The sequence below is a fragment of the Neofelis nebulosa genome, chromosome 11, assembly GCF_028018385.1.
Source record: "Neofelis nebulosa isolate mNeoNeb1 chromosome 11, mNeoNeb1.pri, whole genome shotgun sequence".
Classification (NCBI taxonomy): domain Eukaryota; kingdom Metazoa; phylum Chordata; class Mammalia; order Carnivora; family Felidae; genus Neofelis; species Neofelis nebulosa.
The window spans coordinates 84683154-84701955 of NC_080792.1; the positions used below are offsets into that span (position 1 = coordinate 84683154).

At 51.5% G+C, this 18802-nt stretch overlaps 2 long non-coding RNA genes across 2 annotated transcripts; one reads left to right on the plus strand and one right to left on the minus strand.

Moving 5' to 3' along the window:
- Positions 1–2962: 2962 nt before the first annotated feature.
- On the minus strand, positions 2963–7929 carry LOC131489325 (uncharacterized). Its single transcript, XR_009250485.1, has 3 exons — positions 7593–7929; positions 3715–3815; positions 2963–3281 (listed from the first exon to the last, which is right to left on the minus strand). It is a non-coding gene; the product is annotated as an uncharacterized LOC131489325 (long non-coding RNA).
- LOC131489326 (uncharacterized) lies at positions 7775–17782 on the plus strand. Its single transcript, XR_009250486.1, has 3 exons — positions 7775–7847; positions 12563–12774; positions 14577–17782. It is a non-coding gene; the product is annotated as an uncharacterized LOC131489326 (long non-coding RNA).
- Positions 17783–18802: the final 1020 nt, after the last annotated feature.

Here is an 18802-nt window from a genome sequence, read left to right on the forward strand (position 1 = left end):
TAATGAAAGCTAGATTGATTCAAAGATAACAATTAGGGAACAATTTTAATCCCCGCTGTGATTGAGACACACAGTTTATTTTTAATTTGTATCCATAATAAAAAATAATAATTAAAAGGGCCGGCAAATTGCAGCTTTTGCCGCAAAATTAGATTGACAATGCCCACCTTCACCCCTGCAGGAATGAGGCCGGCTCTCCCGCCTCCCCTCCCTTCTGCGGGCACATTCCCAGCATGACTTGCTCCAGCGCGGAAGCCACGGACCCCGTTTTAAATATAGAGATTCGTTAATTACAGGAGGTGGGACATGAACTTTCTTTAGCATCTACTATGTGCCAGGAGCGATGCCAAATACATTACAAGGATTATTTCACTTAACCCTCACAGCATCCTGCGAACGGGGAACCCCGGTTTCCTCTCCTTTCACGGGGGAAGATTTGCAGAGACCCCCGGCCACTTGCTGGAGGTCACACAGGTCACACAGGACAAGGCTGGGTCTGATCCAAAATCCACTTGGCCAGACTCACCGTTCCCGTGCCCTTCCTGGGGGTGGGTGTCATGCGCTTGCCTTCCTCCACCAAGGCGCTGCCTCACCCACGACAGAATTTGTCCCCATAGTCCAACTCCAAGCGTGGAGTCTGACATCAAAGGGCCGGCTCTGAGTCTCTGGCCGGTGCCCTGATACGGGGCGGGGCGAGTGAGTCAAGTATCATGAAATAATTTAGGGGAGAAGAAAGGGAGGAAGAAGACGGGGAAGAGGAGCAAAGAGGAGAAAGATAAACAGAAGGAAGAGAAAGAAGAAGAAACAAAGAATTGGGAAGAGAAGGGAGATGGGGAGGGGCAGAGGGGAGAGGAAGGGGAAAGGGAAAGAGCGCGAGGGAGGAGGTAAAGGGGGAAGGGGAGAGAGACGGAGGGGAGAAAGAAGGGGTGAGGGAGGGGAGAAGGAAGCCCCTCTTCTTTGGCACACTCCCCTAATCCTGCAAGTCCTGCATGCCTGGCTCAGAGGCTCCCTCCTCCATGAAGTCCTCCATAACGTTACTCCCTAACTGAAAATAGCTCCTGTCCCCGATTTCCCATGCAGTTGGTGTCTTACCTCCGGCCACATCTGTCTTGTGGTTATTCGTGCACCTGTCCACCCCCCCCCCCCCACACACACACACTAGTCTGAGAGCTCCCGGAAGCTACAGACCCATCTGTACACCCTCCTGGGGTGCCCAGCACTCTTGGGGCCCTTTTCTTTCTTCCGCCCACCTTCCTCCTTAGCCCCATCTCCCCTCTGATCAAACTGTTTTCTTGGAAGGGACCGGAGATGGCAGTGAACTACTTAACAACCGCGGCAGAGAAATCTTGCCGATACCTCCGCAATTATAAAAATGGTTCCCAGGCGGGGAGCAGCGCTCCTAGCAGAGCTGTGAGAAGCCACGTGACGTCGTGGCACAGCTCTGCCACTTGCCAGCCCCGGACCTCAGCCCATCCCGTACCCTTCCGCTGCCTCAACTTCTCCTCCGTCACAGGGCTGTCGAGAGTATTGAGCGAGATGATGCATTTCTGGCATTTAAGACAGAGCCTGGCACGTAGCGAGCACTCAGTAAAAGGCAGGTCACTCCCATCGTTATTAGGAACAAGGGCTGTTAACTCGGTTTCCAGAACGAAAGCGGCAATCGTCTCTTCTCGAGTGTTTCCTGGGCCAAGTTCTGTGCGGCGTTGCTTTCAACTTCGGAACCTGATTATTAGTAATCCGTTCGACAAATTTTCCCAGCCGGTCAGCCCCAGAGCGAGACTAGATCCCGGCCACCGTAACAGGACCAGGGTTCTTGTCCCGAGAGACAAGAAAGAGAAATGCCGGCTGGGATGACCCCAGGAGATCCCCGGAAACCCTAGGATTTCCCCAAGAAGGGCTCCTTGTCCTGGCCTGTTGGGAGGTGTCCAGTTTGGCCTCTCTCCTTGCTATTGGAGAATCCGAAGTCCCTCCCAGATCCTCAGAAGCAGACGGGGGTGGGGCCAGAGGGCCCACAGCATCCCTTAGAAAGCACCAACTTCATCAGGACTCCTGCCAACTAATTAATTCAGACCCAAGGTACTGGCTGTAGCGCCTTTCCAGGATTCCTCAAGTCCTGGTCCCAGATCCAAGTCCTGCCCCAGCCTCCATCAGCACGGAAGTGTCTCCTCTGAATTCCATCTCCCTTCCCGAGGCTCCCCGGGCAACAGAGGACATCAGCCACTGTGTGTTCCCCAGGGCCCCAGCTTAGAAGGGGCACCAGATGGCTCCCAAAACAAGGCAAAAGTCTCCCCTTTCACACCAGCGTGAAGAAGTCTCCGGGTATAAACGAAGCAGACGTCCGCCTCCTACGTCTGATTCTAGGAGCACAGGATTGAGGTTCACCAAGCTAACGTCCCTTTACTAGGAAGCCAAGGTCAAGTCCGGAAGGCAAAAGATCAGGCCGGTCTCGGGTCTGGTAGGAGGAGTCCAAGGAAGTGCAGGCGTTTGGTGGTTTGAGAGACCGGAGTGGAATCACTCAGCCCCTTGGGCAGGTGACTTCACATCTGCATGGAAGGGGCCTGGCCGATGCTTGGTTGGCACCTGCAAAGGTCAGTCCGCGTAGCCCCCCTCCTTTCCTCACACCCGCCCCTATAGACACCCTTCTTCCTCATCCAGTCGCCTAAAAACTAATGGCCTTGCTCTCCCTCGCAATCATCATCTTCGGGGAGGAGTCATTTCATTGATTACCACTGCAGTGGGTAGATTCATCTGAGCCATTAAATCGCCATTTTTGCAGGTCAAAAGCAGTCAAATACAGGCGATTTCATACCACAACAGTAGAAACAAGATGTAGATTCGTATTTTTGCAAAGGCCGCCTCGGCCAATTATCGGATGAGGGGGGAGCGGGAGAAGGACTCCCCACCCACGATACGATTTGCAGACCACATAACCCCAAGCCCCCCACCCCCACCCCGACGCCCACGTCCTCGAAGACAGAGGCTGGCTATTCAGCCATTTTTGAAGGAGAAAAAACATATTCTTCTCACACTTGGCAACAAATTGGCTTAAATAATCTGCGTCACCGTCCCTTGTCTCCTCTGCTAATCATGTTGGTAAATGGTTGGGGGTTTTTTTCTCCCCTGTGGCCACTGCTGCTCGGGAGGAGGGGGATGATGGGAGCAGGGTGGGGGACGGGAGGAGGAGAATGTTTCGTGATAGATGACCGATTCAAGAATGCCTTTGATATTCTTGGTTAACTCCCTCGCAGACACGGAGAATTGGATTGGTCAGACAGCTCCCCCTGCGTGGCACAAACAAGAAACATTAATTAAAAATAATTGCTACCCCCTCCCCAGAATTAAGAGTGTGATGTTCAGATTCGTTTTAAGAAAGGTAATTTGATGCCAATAAATGACAATTATAAAAACTTCATTACAGTCAAGAGCAATCTATCTACCATTGTCCTAATTACACATTGTAGGAATAATGAATGCTAATGATTTAATGTACCATAATTACCACGATTGAAAAATAAAATATAATAATCGCCATCGTTATTGTTATCGATAATACAGATATTTTGGCACGGCCGATCTCCACTTGAGGCTGAGATAAAATTTTGGGGGTTTTTTTTGCCCCCCAGCTAGAAACACTCCCTTCTCCCCGCCCCGCCCCCGACATACCCCCATCCCCATACCCCCCATCATTATTAAGACAAGAAATCTACAGCTCACAATGGAAATGCTTTGCTTCTCCAGGAGGGTCAGAGTTGATGGGTTAAATCCAATCTCCTGTCCCGTGGCCAATAGATCACCTTTGGTTTCTTCCTGAATATCTTTTGAGGTAGGAAGGAAGGAAAAAGCAATTATTCTCACGTGGAGCCAGGATTGCGTTTTGGCTGGTCACTCTCCATTTCTTTTATGAAAGCATCCGTGGCTTCTGATTGCAAAGAGAAAATAGCCAAATTTTCCAGCCAGATATTCACAGTGTCATGTTGTGGCCGGGATTATGGGCTCTGGAGCCAGGCTGCCCAGGGTTCGAGTCCTGGCCCCACCACCCACCAGCTGTGGGGACTTTAATTAAGCCTTTCAACATGTCTGCGCCTGGGTTTTCTCCTTAGAAAATGACACTTAAAATAGTTCCTACCTGAGGCTTTCATGGCTCTACGTTTGTTAAGACATTTAAGACATTTCCCGTCTTTCTTTCCCGCCACTCTCCATCATGCACATCCCCACTAGTCAATTCATCATTCTCTAAAGATGGTCCCCACACCCCTTTCTCCCCATCTTTGCTCCCCCAGGAGTTGCCTTCCCCCGGCTCAGCCTGGGGAGGGTCCGCTGCCCTTGGACCCCCCTGACTTTTGCCACACCTCTCGCGTGTCTGTCAATCTAATCTCTTGTCCTTTCCGCTCCATGTCAAAACTCTCCATTTCTAATCTCGGCATTGCCTTCCCATCACCCCGAGATAACCAAGTACGTTCACGTACTTCTGTTTTGTCTCTCACATAGAATTTTAAACCTAACTCTCCCACTGTATATAGACTTGGGGAACAGCAAATGACCTCAGCGAGTAATTATCATCTGCTTGTGACATGCCAGAGGTTAAGCATTTTACTAGTGTTATTTTATCTAGTCCTGGCAACATCCTCCGCAGTAGGTGTTATCGGCAGCTGTGTTGTATAGATGAGAAAACCGAGGCTCACAGAGTCTAAGACTTTCCAGACACCACACAGCCCGTGTGTGGGCAAAGCCAGGGTTCAAGCGAGGCATCTGGGCTCCGGAGCCCACATCCCACTCCTTGCCTTTCAGTGGGTATTTTATCAAGGGGCGGGGGTTTCGACGTTTTTAAATTATTTTAATAATGGACACAGCAATCCATCCTATGCATATACCACCGTTTATTTTTATCCTGCGATTGGACATTTTGTTTGCATCTGATTTTTCACCCCAATAAACAATTCTTTGGGGCCCATCCTTGTCCATAAAGCCTTGCCCACATTCTGAATTTTTCCTTACGTGACCTTCGTGACCGGGTGCTGTGTGTCGTGACTTTTCCTTGTCGGCGGCTCAGTTTTGCTAAATTCCTGTAAATAGTGCCGAGTTGGGTTCCCGGCACAGAGCTAAGTCACTGGGAGTCAGAGGTGCCTTTTTGAATCTTACCTTTGAGCTGCCTTAGGGCAATTCTGGAGCAGTCTTTAATCTAGGGATAATTTATCACCACTTTTAAGGCAATACTCTTTCTGAGGCTCGTACCTCATGCCCTGTCTATTGTGGGGTCTTTTCACTCTGGCCAAAGGGAAGAGAACTATTCTCCTGCTACGTAAGACCCAGACATTGTTCTCTGCTCCATTTAAGGGTTCTTCCTTCCCTTGGCCTCCAAAAGTTTCCTCTCTCATGTGCACAGACCTAAAGACCTGAGGACAGGCCTCTGCAGGTTTCTGGAAGTTTCTCCCCATGAAGATCTCTCTTCTCAAGCACTCTGTCCCACAGATGCCAGCCATCTTGGAATCCCCGAACTCTGGTCTCTGCCTTGAGTTGGGCTGAAGAAACCACCCAATTCTTTGGCTTTGCCTTCCCCTGCGGCCCAGCAACTCTCATCAGGCTTATCTCGGTTGCTTTTTTCTCTTGGGGAGCAGAGACCGGGGCTGCCTAGTGCCCAACATCTGAAACTGTTGTTCTATGTTATCTGGTTTGCCAGTTGCTTAAGGCAGGACAGTCATTCTTGTCTCTAATGAGTCTCCCTTTCTTTTTTTTTTCTTTTTTTAGTGTTTATTTTTGAGACACAGAGAGCGAGTGGGGGAGGGGCAGAGAGAGGGAGACACAGAATCCGAAGCAGGCTCCAGGCTCTGAGCTGTCAGCACAGAGCCCGACGCGGGGCTCGAACCCGCAAGCCGCGAGATCATGACCTGAGCCGAAGTCAGACATTTAATTAACTGAGCCACCCAGGTGCCCCTCTAACGTGTCTCCCTTCCTTGAAACAGAAGCTTAGTTCCAGCATTTCTGAGAGTTTGGGTAAGGGTAATTATATATAGTGGGTGCCTTCTCCCTCAAACCACCCCTCCAAAACTTATCTTCCTCAACTAATATTTAAAAATTATTTATCACGGAGGGACTCTTGCGCTCTCCCTCTCTCTCTGCCCCTTCCCCACTCACACTTTTTCTCTCTCTCTCGAAGTACATAAACTTTAAAACAATAAAAATTATTTATCATGGAACATGAACATAGAGGAATTTTTAAAAAAACACTCAAAAGAGGGGGCCAGGGCTAAGTTAGGCGAGGGGATATGACACAAAGGAGACAACCACAGTTGGGATGTAGGATTCAAGCAGGTCAACTTGTCTGCTCTGACGGGTCTTAAGATTGCTCAAAGCTTGAGGCTTTATGGTAAAGTTCATGTGCTGGCTTTTTTTTTTTTTTAATGCATATTCTCAGGTCCTGCCTCAACCCTACGTAGGGATCAAATGCCAGGACTCAGGTCCCACGTAGAATCTGCCTTTTCTTCATGTTCTCCCCCAATGCCTCAGACGTACGATAAACCGAAAGAATATGGCCACCGGGAGGGGTCACACGTTTGGCCCCAACTGGTGAGTTAGTGGCAGGACTGACCTTGGAAACAAGACCACTGACTTCCCATTCTGGTCTCCTTCCCACTGGTGGTTGCTGTCAGCCCTCCCTCCCTGAACATCGGAATCGCCTGGCAGCCTTGAAAAGGTTGATGCTCAGGACCCTCTCCTAGAAACTCAGATCGGATCCATCCGCGATGGGACCTGGGCACCTGGACCTTCTCAACGTCATCCAGGCGATTCCAGGGTGAGCCTGGACTAAGGCACGGGCTCTAACCCAGGCAGTGGCCAAGGCCTGAGACCCCAAAATGCTGAGGTCTCAGCCCAAGTGCAATCTCAACCCCCCTCATCGGGATCGTCTTTAAATTTTTTTTTTAATGTTTTATTTATTATTGAGAGACAGAGAGAGACAGAGCATGAACAGGGGAGGGGCAGAGAGAGGAGACACAGAATCCGAAGCAGGCTCCAGGCTCCGAGCTGTCAGCACAGAGCCCGACGTGGGGCTTGAACCCACAAACCGCAAGATCATGACCCGAGCCAAGTCGGACGCTTAACCGACTGAGCCACCCAGGCGCCCCACATCAAGATGGTCTTTAAAAGGCAATGAACAAAGAAACTCTGCTTCGGTGATGACAGTCCTTTTCCAACGTTAGTGAGCATAGAGATCTCCTGGGGAGCTTGTGAAGATACAGATTCCTTGGCCTTGACCCCAGAGATTCCGATTTGGTAAGTCTCAGGGTAGGCCCCGAAAATTCGCATTTCTTTTTTTTTTTTTTTTAAGTTTATTTATTTATTTGGGGGGGGGGGGGCAGAGAGAGAAAGCGAGAGAGAGAGAGAGAGAGAGAAAGAGAGGGAGAGAGGAGAACCCCAAGCAGGCTCCACACTGTCAGCGCAGAGCCTGATGGGGGGCTTGAACTCACGAGCCGTGAGACGGTCACCCGAGCCGAAATCAAGAGTCGCACGGACTGAGCCACCGAACCCTACCACCCTCGTCAGCATCATCACCATCGTCGTCATCCTCATCAATAGGCACACACTGTTTTGTTCACCTCTGTGTCTGCAGAGACTTCTGGAACGCCTCATCCATAGTAGGTACTCAAAACCCACTCGTTAAGCGCGTCAATGCACAATAGCCAGCAGTCTGAGAGCACTCTGGGACTAAGCGCTTCCGCTTTCCTCCGTTAAGCCTCCCGGTCCAGACAAAGGGGCGCTACTTTCCTTTCCATGTGACCGACGACGGGGAAACCGAGGGTCTGAGAGGTGGAGGCGCTCCATCCAGCAAAGGCCTGGTTTGGAGATTTCAGGTCTGGCTGCCCAGCGCCCCCACCCTGCGCCTGGGACGGGTCTCGGGTCTCCCCAGGTTGGGGAGATGAGGCGGGGTGGGGGAGGGGAAGGCCACTGGCGACGCTCCTCGAAGGTGCCCCGCGAGGTTAAAACAGCCGGTGGGCGGGGCGCGGGGGCGCGGGGGGCGCGGGGGGCGCGGGGACCACCAGGGCGCGCGGGCGGGCGGCGTCCTAATTTATGGCACCGGGGGAAGGGATCCGGGAAGCGGCTTTGCGCGCGCCTCTCGGAGGCGGGTTGAGCTGCAGGTGAGGACAATGTAATTAAGAAATTAAAAGGTAATTTCCACAGACGCTGCCGCTCGCCAGGCCCGGCGACCGCCTAATTGATGGCGCGGCCGGCCGAGCCCACGCGACCGCGGTTCCCGAGCGCCCCGCGCCGCGTCCTCCCCGCGTGGGGGTGGCTTCCCGGGGCCGCGGGGACTTCCGGGGAGCCCGGTGCCCAGCGAGGGGCCCGGGCCGTGACACTGGGACCCTCTCGCCTCCGCTTTCCCCTGCCCTCCGACCTCTCTCCCTCCCCCTCCTTCCCCCACCAAAGGTAAGATAGGCTATTCCAAGCTGTCTCTTCATTCTTCTCCCCCCCCCCCCCCCCCCCGCATTAGGTCTCTCCGTGTCGTCTCTATCCCACTTCCAATTTCTCTATAAATTTCCCTCTTTCTCTCCCCCTCTCTAGTTTGCTCACCAAGTTTCTTTTCCTCTCTCTTCTCTCCCCCCCCCCCCCAGGTTTCTGTCTCTCCGTCTCTCCCACTTTCTTCAGTACCAAAATTCTTACCGCTGGGCCCAGAAGAAAGAGTGCGTGGGTGACCTTTACACCCCAGAAGAGATTGCATTTAAGTTACTGCCACCCCCACCGCCTCCACCTCGCATCCCCGCGGGGCCTCGGCATGTGGGTTGGTCTTTAGAATATCCCAGCCCGAGTCCCGGAAGCCCACAGCGATGGCTGGGTTAGACCCACTTGGATCATCTTGCCGAGTCTGAACCCAGGAATATTGAGTGGGTGGGTGGATAGGTGGGTGGATGAGTGACTTAGTGCCAAGGCTGTCAGTTGAATGTTTGGATGGATGGGTGATTGGTTGGACAAACAGATGGGTGGATAGTACAGGGGTGATTGGTAATTGGACGGATGTGTAGACGAATGGATAAACGGGTAGGTGAATGGATAGGAACGCATTGACAGAGAAGCGTATGGATGGACGGGCAGACAGAAGATGAATAGGCAGATTATGAATGGGTGGATAGTAGGTAGGGAGATGAATGGGTGACGGTATGTGTGGGTGGGCGGTTGGGTGGGTAGATGGATGGGTGGGCAGGTGGGTGAAAAGGTGAGTGGATAGATGAGTGGATGTATAGTAATGGTGGATAGGAAGATGGATAGTGGGGTGGATGGATGGGTGACCAGATAAATGGGGGAGCCAGGAACATAAGTGTGTCCCTAGTGGTAACATTTATTTGATGATAAAGTCAAAACATAAGCATTTATAGACAAAGCAGGAACGTGCCATCCCCAAAGATACCTTCCAGCCTTGGGGTCTCGAGGTATTCACCAAGTGTTTCCCCATACAGGGGCGCCAAGGCTGGGCTCATCCCAGTTGCGTTACCACTTTTTCCCGTTTCTTCCTTCTCTTCGTTCGCCAGATGGGCACACCCCTCACTGGGTCAAGGAAAAGGTGAAGTGGGGCGCCTGGGTGGCTCAGTTGGTTAAGCGTCCGACTTCGGCTCAGGTCACGATCTCGCGGTATGTGAGTTCGAGCCCCGCATCGGGCTCTGTGCTGACCGCTCAGAGCCTGGAGCCTGTTTCCGATTCTGTGTCTCCCTCTCTCTCTGACCCTCCCCCGTTCATGCTCTGTCTCTCTCTATCTCAAAAATAAATAAATGTTAAAAAAAAAAAAAATTAAAAAAAAAAAAAAAGGTGAAGTAACAGGGGTGAAGTCACATTGTCAACTGGAACATCCCCCACCCGGGCACGGATATCAATACATGGGATCTGTCACCAGGCCAACCCCATCTCTTGTGGACCAGCCAGACTGCAAGGTCCGGCAGCCACACTCTTTTCTTAAGCCACGATCTGTCTTCCAGAAGGCCCCTCCTTCCCTCTCCACTTACCCAAATACCTGTTCGTCACGGTCTGATTCTCTCTCACACACCTGCGCCTCCAGAAAGCCTCCCCAGTTGTGCCTCCCTCCATCATAAGGGGCCTCGAATGACATGCTAAGAAACGTTGACTTTAATCAGGCAGGTAAGCTGGAGCCGTGGCAAGGTGTTTAATCCTCCACCTGCCTCCTGGTAACATGTCCAATCTAGGATTCTAGTGACCTGTTTCTCGGTGGTTCCCTCTCTCTTCCAACGCCATCATGGACTCCCCGAGATGGAGAAATGCCTTTCGTTCATCTCAGGTTTTCAGTCCCTAGTAGAGAAGCTGGCACAGAGTAGGTTCTCAGTAAACATATCCTGAGTTGGCCAAAGGAGGAGGTTGATAAAACGTAACCACAATGGCAATATAGGTTTGCCTGCTGATTTTTCTGCAGTGTCTTCCCCCATTTCTCAGGGGAGGAAACCAAGACTAATAGAGATTGCCCAACTGTCCCCCCCCCCCAGAAACGTCGCTGCCTCCCCCCACCCCATTCTGAGTCAAGCTGTGAGGAATGTGACCACCCGTGAATACAGAACCAAAAGGGTCCTTTGTCCTGGGAGATGTGGAGAGGTGAGTGGGGGAGGGACTCAGTGGGGGATTAGGGAAGAGCCTGCAGGGAATTCCTTTCTGGCCTGGGCTCAGTAGGGGCTGGAGAGGGATATTTCACCTGCTAGGAGTCTGTCCAGAGCTGCCTCCCACCTGCTGGGAGTACCCAAAGCCGGGGAAGCAGGGAGGCCCCGCCATTCCTAGGCCTGGACACCTGAGCAAAAGGGAGATGGAGAGAGGTGGAAGAAAGGGAGAGAGGGAGGAAGACTGAGACACCTATCTGTAGAAGAATACAGACATTTATATGCACACAATCACAAATACGTATACACTGGTCCACATTCACATGCACACACGTGTATCTGATGAGGAGTTTATGCACTCATCCACCCACTTACATTTCCACACACAGAACCACGCACAACACATGCGTACACAATCACACACCAAAGATGCGTGCACATCCACTCACACACACACACAACAGCACACACCGTCATCAGATGATCATGCAGACACCTACGTGCACATAGACCGCACACAAGCTCCCATGCACCCTCGCACACATGCCTAGACCCAGGCGTACACACACGTAGTCCCTGATAGTCACACATACACACGCGCACATCCTCACACGCACATATAAATGCTCAGCCCTGGGGCGCCCGGGTGGCTCAGTTGGTTAAGCGTCCGACTTCAGCTTGGGTCATGATCTCGTGGTTTGTGGGTTCGAGCTGTGCTGACAGCTCTGAGCCTGGACCCTGCTTCGGATCTGTGTCTCCCTCTCTCTCTGCCCCTAACTCACTCAGGCTCTGTCTCTCTCAAAAAATAAATAAACATTTAGATAGATAGATAGATAGATAGATAGATAGATAGATAGATAGATGATAGATAAATAAATGCTCAGCCTTGCTTGCCTCTAACCCTCTCCCCCACTGCTGGCTGCCTTCTGTCCAAAATTCAGAAAAATTCCTCCTTAACAGTTTTTTGAGCCCATTCACATGCGTGTGGTGTCCATGCACCTGCTAGGACTCCACTGAAGATTCAGTGCTGACTCTCTCCAAAGAGCTAGAGCTGGTGGGGGAGGGGGATTGTGTGTGCAAGAGAGACCTCCTTCCCAGACCTTGCCAAGTGTTTTTCCAGCTGGCATCTCCTTGGGGCTGCTCTGTGTCCCTGAGTGGTAAATACAGGAGGTAGGACCTCAGCTTGCAGATCAGAAAATTTAGACCCCAAACAAGCAGCGTGCCCATGTCATAAAGCTAGTGAGTGTGAGAGCCCAGATCTGAGATGAGTTTGTCCTTAAAGGCAGGCAGGACGCACGCACTGTTTCTTTGGGTCCCCACAGGGGACTTTTTTATTATGAAATATTTAGGACTTAGTAAAAAAAAAATCCCCATCCCACCCTGAAATATCACTGTCCTAAAATTAGTGTTCATTGCTCATTATTTCATGCATGTAACATAATTATGGAGCATCTAACACTGTGGACCCCTCTCCCCCAAAACCTTGTTCTCATGGAAAATCCAATCTGGTGGAATGCCTTTATTTCCTTATGCTTTTGCTAAAAATGTATAGATCCCTAAACAGCCTATAGTTTACTTAATGTACGCTTGAGCCTTCTAGAAGTGGCATTATCCGCTGCAGGGTATCTCAGCTTTGGCTTTACTGGCATTTGGGGCCAGATCGTTCTTTGAGTGAGGACGGCTGTCCTGTAAATGGGAGGATGTTGAATTGCTTCCCTGGCTTCTGCCCGCGAAATACGAATAGCGCCCCCCCCCCAAGTGGTGACAACCAAAAATGTCCCCAGACATTGTGCAATGTGCCCGTGGGGGGTGGAGAGGCAAAATTGCCCCCCCATGGGGAACCACTGACCACTGCACATGTCCTTCTGGAACTTGCCCTTCTTACGTAGGCCAAGTTTGTGTGACCCTCTAGGTCTGTGCGGAGCCCTCATTCATTCAGATTTGCAGGGTCTTTAGAGGGTGTCCTGTTTGTCTTACAGAGTTGCTATGAGTGATCCCTGCCCCTGCTTCCTGGAGCACAGGTGTGAGTTCCTCGAGGGGCACACCCATCCATCTGCCAGATCCTACTGAATCGAGTTCCAACTCCTCAAGAAAGCGATGCCAGGAGTCAGGCTGTTTAAGCTGCAATCCCACTGGTGCACTTTGGGACCCAGGACCAGCCACCCTTCTCCGGGCCCTACTCTCCTCCTTGGTAAGGTAGTTAACGGATGATCAGCGGAATGTATGGGGCGCTCTACGTTGTCTCGTGGAACGCGCCCAGCAGCCTCATGAAGAAGGGACTGCTGTCACCCCCTTTTTAAAAGTAGGGAAACTGAGGCACGGGGGTGTTAAGTAACTTGCCCAAGATCATGTAGCTAATACGTAGCAGAGCTGGGATTTGACTCCAGAGTCTACTGGCTCCAGAGCCCGTGTGTGTCTCCATTCGTTAATTCAATGAGTCACTTATTCAACAGATACTTTTGTTGTGCACCTGCTGTGTGTCAAGCCCCCACCTTGGCAATGATCAAGGCAAGCAAGGTCTCAGCTCTTATGAAATCTACCACATAATGGCAGGGAAAGGGAGGAGGAGGAGGCGAAAATCATTGTGCTTATTTTTTGTCAACTTGTTTACAGAGTTTAGCAATAAATGCTGTGGAGGAAGAAAGGGTAATAGAAGGCTACTTTGGTCAGGGAGGTGCTCTTTGAGAGGGTGATATTTGACCTGGGAACTCGTGGAAGAGAAAACAGACAAGGAAAGATTTAAAACTAATAGCGTTCTAGGAGGAGGGAACAGCAGGAACCCAGGCGCCAAGTCAGGAGACATTCTAGAATGTTCTGGGAACAGAGTGAACAGGGGGAAGAGTGCTCGGAGAGGAGATCGGAGAGAGGCTGGGAGCCCTCCATGTGTTGACCCCTCCGACCCAGTTTTCGCCTCCTTACCGACCCCCAGCGTCCACTCCAGGGAGGAGGCGGGCCTGAGGAGAAAATGATAGTGCAAACCTGATTCACCCACGGGGGCCGTGTGCCAGGGCCAGTGAAGTTTGCTCCCTTGGGCCACCTTGCCAGGTGCGATGACCAGAGGAAGAGCAAACATCCCTAGTTCTGGAATTCCCACGGACCCAAAGTCACTGACCCAAAAAGATTTCTCTCTCGGACATCCTCGGCAGAGCCAAAGCTAGCCCAGGGGGTGCCAGGGGTGGGGACAGAGGTCATAATCCTCTATCTCTTTTGGGACCCGAAGGGCAATTTGCCCATCTCCCTGCCTCTGACACCCCCATGCCTCCAAGAACCTATCCCATATCGACAGGGCTCCTCCTTCCATTCCAGGGGAGCAGGCGGAGGGTGTGGTGGAGGCTAGGACTTCCTAAGTAGGCAGGTCTCACTCCCGCCGCTTGGTAGCTGTGTGTCCTTGGGCCAAGGCCTCAGCCTCTCTGAGCCTCCATTTCTTCATCAAGCAAATGGCAGGACCGTTGAGAAATAGCACATACGCGGGCGTCTTGCCGCCGATGTTAATTCCCACTTTCCTTGGGGACCAATTTTTCAAGTGTGGGAAGCACGCCTTGCCACCTCTGACGGGAGCAGTCTGTGCTTGTTGAGGGCTTGCGAAGATCCGCCTGGCCTTGATTGGATGCCATGATGAAGGCTCTCCTCACCTTCCTTCTCTGGGGCACAGCCTCCCAAGACCTCTCCCTCGTCTTGCAGGGCCCTCCGCTGCCCCCTCCATACCTTTGAATCACAGCTCCCTGACCCAGGTCGGGGCTGAGGGAGGGGGAGTGTGAAGGTGACGTCATGGCTGTCTTGGTGGGTGTGCTGGGGGGCGGGGCTGTCATCCGGCTGCCCGGTCCGCGTCTCTCCTTTCCTCCTTCTTCCTAGGGATGGAGTGAAGGGCTTTCACACTTGTCTGGGCTGACTCCGAGTGTGTGATCACTCTCCCTGGGTGTCAGCGCGGCTGGGAGATTTGTGATACCGCCTGGTTCCTAATTACCTCCCTCTCTGCACTCTCTCCCCTCCCAGCTCCCCTCAGACCCGCTGCCAGCACCTCCATCATCTCTGCCTGCCAGCCTGCCTGCCTTCATCCGCGGAGGAGAGACACGGCTGGAGGCTGAGAGAGGCGGCTTCGCGGGGCCCGGCCGCAAGAGGCCGCGTTACCTGTATACCCAGGTGTGCACACGCAGCCACGCGCAAGGTAGATAGCAGCGTGGAGCGGAAACCCCCACACACCTACGAAAAGACCCAGCTGCCCAGTAGGGTTTATGCCAGGGATGCAAACCCGTTTCAGACAAAGTAGCCACGGGATTCATGCCGTTAACCGGTTGACGGAACGTGGTGTGGGTGTCTCCGTAAATGCTGAAACGGTGTACGAAACATGCCCTCACCCAGGCTCCAGAAAAGAGAAAGGAGCTAGATAGAAGGTGCAAAGCCAGGGCAGGGAGCGTGAGGGAAGCGGGGACTGAGGCAGGAGAGGACGAGGCGCCGTGGGTTGTTGTCATGTGGCTCGCTGTTTCTTGGAAAAGCACAGCAAGTGATTGGCCAACGGGGCTGCTCAGCCCTCAGGGAGCCTCCAGATGGACATGCCTCCGGGCAGTCTATCAGAGGAGGAAAGATGGGATCCATCAGCCCAGCTCCCTCCTCAGCTTCCGTTTCCCATTGGCCAAAGTTCCCCTCCCGGATTCATTCTCCTGCATTTCCAGTTGCCTTGTGAAAGCCATTGGCAGCTTCTTAGGAACCCATGCCTTATCGTGTGGTCTTTGTCCTAAGTCCAGAAATGGCCAGAGAAGCCAGAGACTCTGGGCTTGTAGCTGATTGGCGTTGGGCAGCAGAATCGCACAGGCCCACATGGAGTCTCTTGGCCGCCGTGGTGGCTGGAGCAGAGCAAACAGCTGAAGTCTGGGAAGCAGGGGAGTCCAAGAGAATCTGTAGTTCCTAAAAGTGTTACATATGATTGATCTCAACTTCCATTTCTGATAAAAAAAAAAAAACTCATCAAGCCACATCCTTATTGATGAAATATTAAAAAGACCCCCCTTTCAATTCGGGACTGAGATAAAGTTATCCAGGGTCGTCACCGCTACCCAACCTTAGACCTCAGGTGTAGCCAACGTAATAAGACAAGAAAAAAAATTAAAGTTTAATGTCGGGGGAGGAAGAGACAAGTTTGTCATTATGTATGTACGTAATATGACTGTCTCCCTTAAAAATGCAAAAGAAGCAGCCGACGAACTAATTAACAAGACACGTTATGTGCAAATCATGATGGCTTCTTCTCCCCTCCCCTTTTACATCCGATGTTCCAAGAAAACTCACCTGTTCTGTTCCTTGCACCTGCGCTCTGTGGTTTCCCGACTCTGGACCTTTACCTCACCTTGATCTTCTTGCATTTTCTGAGCTCTTCTTTCCTATAGAAATTGGGACTATATTAGTGTTGCTTTGAAGTTGGTACCGAACAAGTTGACATTATATGTGTATGTACCCCTACTCTTAGCAAACTACCCAGCCCATGACAGAGGATACCAGTCAGTATTATTCCTTATCTCCTTGTCCCTAACACCTAGGACAGTGCCCAAAATATAACCGGAGTTCAAAAGTTGCTTGATGAATGACTTCCATTTAAAACCATTCAGCAAATATTTCTTGAGAGCTTCCGTGTGCAGAGCGATGTCCCAGGTGCTAGGGACGCAAGGATGAGCAAGATTCAAACCCAGTCTCCTCCAGCTCAAGGGTGTCAGAGGAATATAAAGAAAGACAAGAAGCCCAAATGTAGAGAAAGTCAGACCCAAGCCCACTGAAGTCACCCTCACAATCCCCCGGGGTTATCCTTGTAGAGAAGTCAGCATAAGGCATAGAATCTTAGGCCATCGGGTCCTTAGAGAGGCGAGGTCAAGAGTCGACAGCCCTGAGTTCAGATCCTGGCTCCTGCCTTCATCATTTGGGTGAACTCAGGGACATTGTCTCCTCTCATTAAGTTTTGGTTCTTCTTCTGTAGGATGGGGGTAATAGCACTTACCATGCAGGGTTGCTCTGGGGTAAGTTGAGGTCACCAAATGAAAAGAATATGGCACATCACCCGGTGTCTACTGAGCTAACATCCACCCCACCCTCAACTCCTGCTGATGGGGAACGGGAGGCATCACGAGTCCCACCAGGCCGTAACCAGGTCAGACCTCCTGGCTCCAAGGCTGTGTTCATCTTGGGACTTCCCGGCTCCCGGCCAGCTCTGACATCTTGAGAGCCTACAGAAAGTTCAGGAAGGTGAGCCAAGTGGTTTCCGCAGGCCCTCACCAGCTAATACTGAGCCAGTGCAAGCCTGGATCACAGGTGCCATGGGTTAGATCAAGGCAGCCCTTCGTCATTTCTGCTCCACTCTAGGAACCTCTGCATCTCCCTCCTTCCAGGCAAAGCGTCAGGTACCTTGAGTCCCCTTGCTTGGCTGACATCCCCCACCTAGACTTCACCAGTCCCAGCCCCCTTGGAAATAAGGGACATCAGAGCACACAGGGTTTTCCTTCTCTTACCCCAAAGCACCTCCCCAAAACAGATATTCTTACTGAGGAATATCTCTCTGTACTGGCATGGGCAGATACATTAAGTGAAGATAAATTAAGTGAAAAATTGGAAAATGCCACAACGCTGCTCGGTCCAACCCTACTTTTTAAAAATAGACACCTGAAAAAGAAAACGCTGCAGAAATATTAACCCACAGGTTCCCACTGGTTATGTCTAAGGGGGGCATTAGAGTGGATGTTCTATATTACATGTTCCTATAACGTTTTCATTTGCATTGCATTGCTAATCAGGAATAATAGATTGTTTGAAAAGAGAAAGGGGTTCTTGAGACCTTGGCCAGCATGAGAGGTCAGGAGGGCTGCCAGGGAAAAGTTCTAGAGCATTCCATTCTAGAGTCAGAGAGACCACCTGCCCCAGGCTGGGAAAATGCCAGCCTTCAGTGGAGGACTGAGTCGGCCTGGAGCAGAAAAGAAAATCGATCATCTCCTTCCTTAAAAATATAGGTCTGTTTCCTGGGGCACCTGGGTGGTTCGGTCGGTTAAGCATCTGACTTCGGCTCAGGTCTGATCTCACTCGTTCGTGAGTTCGAGGCCCACATCAGGCTCTGTGCTGAGGGCTTGGAACCTGGAGCCTGCTTCAGATTCTGTCTCCCTCTCTCTCTGACCCTCCCCCGCTCACACTCTGTGTGTGTGTGTGTGTGTGTGTGTGTGTGTGTCTCTCAAAAATAAATAAACACTAAAAATTTTTTAGTATGTGTCTGTTTCCCAGTTTTCTAACAAGATGCTGTGTCTAGAAGCACACGTGAGAACAGGGGCTACCTTTTCTCTCCAAAAGGGGAGCCAGGTGGCCGGGGACGATGGGGACAGGGGTAGCAGTTCCACTTCATACCTTTTTGGGGTACCTTTTGAATTCTAAGCCGTGTGAATGTATTACCTGCTCAAAAACTAAATAAAATTTAAATGTGAAAATACAGCACTTTCCAAATAGCACTATTAAATCAGCGAATGATAGGTTAAATGCATACGCAGACGCCTGGACAAACACAGCCATTTGAAAACAACGAGATGATGTAAAGATGCTCGTTAAGAAACATGTGGAAAACACCGAAAAGGAGGCAAAAATATATGTTTTACCCAGAGGCCCACCACTGAAAGACAGCCAGTATTAATATCAGAGTTTATTTCTTTCCCTTCTGTTTTCTACCTGTGGGTGTTGTGGTCTGGATCCTTCTGTGTTAGAGTTTTAGAAATTGCTTTGTAAACATCTAAACATGGATAAACCCTTAGCATGCAGTATCATGGCATAACTTCGAGCATCATTCCTAAAGGCGAGTGTTGGGTCCTCCCTTGTGACGGGAGATCTCAGGAGAACACGCTCCTCCCTCCCTGCATCCTGGGCCGAGTGGCTGGAGGTGGGGGAGAGGAGGGCCAGGTGAGGCGGGTGTTTGTGTGGCTTCTGGGCTATTAACTGAGCTCTAAGCACGCCCAGCAATCGCCACCCATCTCAGGTCTCTCTGGCCTCCCTCCCCATCAGGGGGGCTCGCCCAGGAGTGCCGGGAGCAGGGCCGTTTGCTTTGGGGACCGTTGGAGCTGGGGGGGGGGGGGAGCTCCGCCTGAGCAAGAGTGATGGGGGTGTGGGACTGGAGGAGGGAGCGAAAAAGAGGAAATGATGGATGGGAAGGAAGACAGCCCGCGACAGGAAAACTGTCAGGAAGGGGGGAGGGGAGGGGGGAGGCG